Here is a 6,065-nt window from a genome sequence, read left to right as displayed (position 1 = left end):
ATCCCATAATACTCGCGGCCGCCCGCCCCGCACCCGCACCCGCACCCGCGGGGCTCCGCCGCCGCCCCCCGCCCGCCGTGCCCGGGGCGCGGGGCCCGCACCGGCCCAGCCCCCGCTCCGGCACGGGGCACCGCGCGGCCTCCGCGCACCTCCCGCCCTCCTGCGCGCTGGCACCGGCCCCGGGCACAGGCTCCGGGCACCGCCCTCCCACCGCCGACCGCCCCCGACCTCCGGGCTGAGCGCCCCGCTCGCTTCCCTGCCCCGTCCTGCCGTGCCCATCCCGCGCGCGGGGCCCGCGGGGCCGCAGGACCCCTCCAAGGCTATCCGTGCCCCGCTGCCACCGCCACCGCCAGCCTGTGTGCGGGGAGCCCGCAGCGACTGTGGTGCCTCCCCTGCACCTCGAGGCTTCCCGGCTGCTGGTACCTGCAGAACTACCTAGCCCAGAGACACGCGTTCTCCCAGGCAACTAGAGACAGGACGAGAGCACGTAGTCTCAAGCAGTGCCAGGGAGGCTTAGGTTGGGCATCAGGAGGAATTTCTTCATGGAAAGGGTGATCAGGCATTGGAATGGACTGCCAGGGAAATGGTGGAGTCACCATCCCCAGAGCTGTTTAAGGAAAGGCTGGATGTGGCACTTAGCACCATGGTGGTCAAAGGTTGGACTTGATGATCTCAGAGGTCTTTTCCAACCTAACTGATTCTTGATTCTGTGATTCTGCGATACACGGCGCGTCCATGTGCTCCATTCCTCCCTGTCACCCAGCACCCTGCTCCCTGCTGCAGCCTCCGCCAGGAAACTCATCGATTTACACAGACCGGAACGGTCCCTCGGTATAAGTATACTCCAATTACGCACATGCAACTGTATCATTAATTTCCCATTAAACAAAATCACATCCCATAATGCCGCCTTATCCTCTGTTGAGCATTTTCATAACACTATTAATCTCAACAAAGAGGTGCAGTCCCGTCCGTCTCTCCCAGTAAACGCGTGGGTGTCAACAACTGCGCTCGTTGCCTCCGCTGTCCCACGCCTGGTGGTGCATGTGCACGTTTCGTCCCGCCACAGTGAAACGCCACAAACGCAAGTGGACGATTGGCTGCTTACAGACTGCAACAAGTCGCTTACAGATCCCGTAACACAAGCCGGGCTTTGTCTGCTAAAGCTCACTGAAAATACATCCATGCGCACGGCGGGCACGCAGGTGTTCCATAAGCCATGCCATCACCTCGGCCGTGTGCCGAAGTGGCTCTGGCTATTGGCAAGCTCTCCCTTACCTGTGCGTGTAGGCTCCGACCGCCGCCTCGCACTGGCAGCTCTGCTGAGATACCACCAGGCTCCACCACCACATCTGTGTATCCGTGTGCCCACCTCCACTGCGTGCTCCCGCAGAGTTCCACAATGCACAATACGCGTGCAGCCGCTCCACAGCACGAGTTGCGACTCCTGTGCCCTCGTTCCCGCCTTGCCAGCAAAGACCAGACCAATACATCCTGACAGGCTGTTTGTGTAATCCATGTTCCTGCACATACAAAAATCCCACCTACCTCTCCAGCCATCAGCAGCACGCACCCTGTACTGTCCCTGTACATACCTTTGCCCCATTTATCTCAGCTCCATGGAGGAATAGTGGTAGGAAAAAGCACACTGCTCTTCCACAGATGCTATCCATCCTTCGCATGGATCAAGCAGACCATCCAGCGCTACAGAAACATGTGGTGGATGACACCACCACCAAACTCACATGGATCTCTGCAGGGACTTCTCATTCCCTCTTGTGTGTGCTGACAGCCGCAATCCCCTCTTAACAGGAGCCAGGCGGACAGCCACACCAAATTCCCGAGCTGAGCGGCCCAGCACCAACCAGTGCCCACCAACTCCACATTTGCCTCTTTCCCCAGTGTCTTGGCCACAAGGGGACAGGTGTGATGCAGATGAAGATGAAGGTCCTGCAAAGGGAGTTAGGTGCTGGGGCTCTCTCTGCAGGAGATTCCCAATGCTCCTGCCAGCACGGTTATGGTCTGAAGAAGGCTGCTTGCTACTGGTTAGGCAATGTGTGCCCCGGTGCCTCTGAAGGCTCATTCCCAATGAGCCACAACCTCCCTGGAATCTTTCTCTGCATGACAAATGAACACATTTTTATCCTGAATGTGCCCAAGGTTCCCCACCTCAGCTCCAACTCCTTTTTTCCTTTTTAACTTGAAGTTTCTTTGCAGAAATCTTAATTTTCCCTCAAAACAAAAACTCCATATGGGATATACATGATTATGATTGAGATGTTTCTACTGTTTGTGAGGGCCAAGTAAATTAAATGGATTAAAAAAATATATATTTCTAAATATTTTCCTTTGATGAGGAAAGGATAGATTTCCATGAGATAGATCTCCAGTTATTTGGCTGCTTGAAACTTGGAATTGCCATACCTTACTGTGGTTCAATTACTCACCCAGTTTAACTGAATCTCTTGAGTTTATTGCACTTGGCTTGGAAACAATTACAGCAAGATCTGTGCAATTCAATCTTCCCTACCTGTGCTGATGGCTGTCAACACCCTGAACAACCCCACAGCATACTTCCCATGGGGAAAACGCCCGCTACATCTTGCTTTGGTGCTTCGCCCACGTTGGGAAACCCAAACTGGCCAGAGGACCTTCCACACACCCCTGCCCAGCTCTGATTCCAAGAACAACTGGGTGAAGTGGACTCTGTACTCCCACAGCAACAAGCTGAGGTGACCTCTAAATAATTTCTGTCGTTTTGTGCATGGTCTAAGTTAGTCAGGGTTCAGGTCCCTGTGCGAGACCCAGAAGAGTCCCGCCCCATCTTCCTCCCCTTGTGGGCAGCTGCCCCGTCCAGGCTTTTATCAGGCCCACAGCCCTTTCTCGCTTTCACTTTTAACTTATGTTCAGGGATTTCCCCAAGGTAATAAGAAGAACAAAGCTTCTGACATTGTTTCACCCTGGAACTCAGGGTTGTAGGCTGGAAAACTCAGTCCTGTGTGTTTCAGTGCTGCCCAGTGTGGGACGCAAGGGAGGAAGGAACTCCAGAGCATTTTGGAAAGAGGGGAGACTCTCCAGCCTAGCATGGACCGTTCGTATGTGGGACACAGATAACAGACTACAAGCTTGACATGCTGGTGCTGCAGACAATGTGATCTGAAAGATTGGTTTATGGTCTTTCAGGCTATTTTTTTTGTCAGCTCCTCTTGTGTTCCATAACCATTCAGAGGGGCTGATGGGTTTAGACGCTGGGCAATGCAATGCAGCCACTGTATTGCTTCATTTGTGTGCTGGGACACAGCCATACTTCTGTTCTCCTCATTTTTGCTGTTTCTTGGACTGAGGGTTGCTCCAGCCAGTCTGTAATATCTGTTCTGTCAAGTTACATACAACCAGTAACATGAAAAATATCTTTCAGTGTCTGTGTAAAACTGGCAGCCCCCGATGTACCTGTGAATGTGATGCTGTTCTGCAAAGGCTGCAGCTACATTTCACCTCTTCCTTTAACCTAGTTTTGACTGTTTGTATCTAATGTGGATGGACTTACTTCTTGTGTTTGCCATTCAGCACCCCTGTAAGCTCTCCAGCTCATACTGAGGCTTGCCATGACTGAACTAAGGTTTTACCACTTCTGCGAAGGAACCCTCCCTGAAGATCCCAGGATTTCTGAGAAGCCTTGCCCTTTATTTTTTCTTTGGTAAAGCACAGAATTTTGCCCTAGATAATTTTTTGAGCGGAGAAGGGGTATCAAACTCTGAGATAGGTAATTTTTACTTTGGAATTAGCAAGAAAATGGTTCAAACTTTCCCTCAATATCTGATTATTGTCCCAGAATCTGTGTCTCTTCAAAACCCAAGTCCCCCTGCCCCCATTTTAAATTATCTTGTGAGAATGCTGTATCCCCAGCACTAGCCAAAGTAACTGTTCTGGATTCTGCAAGTCTCCCCCAACACTACAAAAGTTTTTTCCTCTGCCTAGGATACACTTCTCCACGCCCAGCTTTCTACAAAGTCTCCATGGCAAGCTAAATACATCTAAATTACCAATTTTCATTGTTGTTTGCTTCATTATGCACCTCCCTTCTATTTTTTTTTTCCTTATTTAGTTTGAGTGAGGTTTTTTTCAAAGAAAAGCATGAGCTTACTTGTTTAGCCCAATGGAAGTATCTTTACTTTGGCAGAAAATGACACAGGAAAGTCTCTTCATCTTGTGGAGAAAAAGACAGCCCTTCCTGTCATGTCCAAGGAGCTGCTCCTGCAGCAGACAAATGTCACTGGAACAAGAGGCAGACAGAGACTTGCACACAGAGGATTTTGGAGCGTACAACCAGAATAAGGTCAAGAACATGTGCTCCTTTTCTGAGAACATCCTACTGTCAATGGAGGGTCGAGTCTCTCTCTAACAGCCACCTAGGTGAGGGCTGCCCATACGCCAGCGTGACTCTGCATCTACTTCCCGTTAGGGGAAGAGCATTTCAGACTTCTCTCAGCACTCGTCATGAGCCTCGTCTCCTGTTTTGCCAGGAGAAGGAGGGGGCAGGGAGAGCAGCGTGGCCGTGCCGCACCGTGTCAGCCAGATGTGCATGGTGCAGCAGGCAGTGCTGGCTGCGCAGAACTGAGGCGGGGGAGAGACAGAGAAGATTGGGGGTTGCTCAGCCCCCTGGAAATCAGAACGGCTGATCTCTATCTCTGTGTGCTTCGCTGGTTTGTTTGCTTTAAAAAACATCACATACTTGGTACTGACACCTATAGCTAAGGTTACTCGATATTTTCCATCACAAGTCTGTTTTCAGTTACTCACAACTTTGCCAGACATCAGATAGTCAGATTCGAATTTTCCATGTTTATTTTCACTTTTTTTTTCTTCTGAAGATGGAGGCACTTAGTAAGGCGTAAAAAACAAACGCTATTTTGCAATTATAAAAATTTGACTTTGACACCAGTCTTTTAACATAGAATTATGTATATAATGAATAACAAAAGCTGCAAGCAACACACTAAAGTTAAGAATGCTTATTAGTTACCGTTTTTAGGTTCTCATTTCCCTAAAGTGCCTTAGAGATGCCCTGATCCCCTCCTCTTAATGAAACAAATAGTTGGATCCAGCTAGGGAAGAAGCCAGTGGTCTCAAAGGGGCTGCAACAACAACCCACTGGTTTGAGCTGCCTGGACTGCAGTTCTCCCATACCTGTTTTTGCCTCTTGTATCAAAGCTGGTGCATGCTGGCAAAAATCACTAACGCCGACACACATCTCTTGAGCTCATTTAGCAGAAATACTGAAAAAACAGGCTGGGACAGAACTCTCCTTCATCTCCTACCTCCAGCTGGATCTGGGAGAGGTGTTTCTAGCGCTGCACCCAGCAACAACTGTGCTCCAGGGAACGCTGCTAATTAGCCTGGAGGTTGCATTCCCCATTTGGCTGGGTGAGAACACCACTGCTGCTGAGCAGAGCTGATAGACTCGGGTTGGCTGGAGAGGAGGGGAGTCAAATCTCGATGGTGATACCTACTAAGTCACCATGGGCTCCAAACCGGGCAGGGGTTTGCAGAGATGCCACAGGCACACACGCCTGGAGGAGGTTTTCTCTCATCTTGGCAAGAACCAGACCAGGTACTCTGGGGCTGTGTCCCCGGTGCAGAAAGCAAGGATCACAAGTAGTCTGGGATGGACCGTGCAGGGACACGTCCTGCTTTGTGCCATCCTTGTGCACATTTCTTGAACTCAGAAGCCAGAGCTTTGTGACACTTGGACTTAGACGGCAAGTTTCTTCCTAAAAACGATACGCTTGGGACTAATGAACAAATGAGACGCTGAGATGCTCCACAGCCCCAGTTTGAACGGCTGTGGGTTTTTTCCCCCCCTCAACTACGCTGGGGTCAGAATCTGCTTGCGAGGGCAAGCAGGAGCCCGCAGCCTCACCATGATGGGGACCCGGCCGAGGGTTCCTACGGAGCCCACGTGCAGTCGGCAGCCACGAGTCCGCCCCGGCTTGTGCCCTGTGCCCGGCGCATCCCCGCGTTCCCATCCTCCCGCCGCGCTGCCCCGGGGGGCGGCGGGGCCCGCG

Source organism: Anomalospiza imberbis, chromosome 2 (genome assembly GCF_031753505.1).
Source record: "Anomalospiza imberbis isolate Cuckoo-Finch-1a 21T00152 chromosome 2, ASM3175350v1, whole genome shotgun sequence".
NCBI lineage: Eukaryota > Metazoa > Chordata > Aves > Passeriformes > Viduidae > Anomalospiza > Anomalospiza imberbis.
This window is presented reverse-complemented; position numbering follows the sequence as displayed.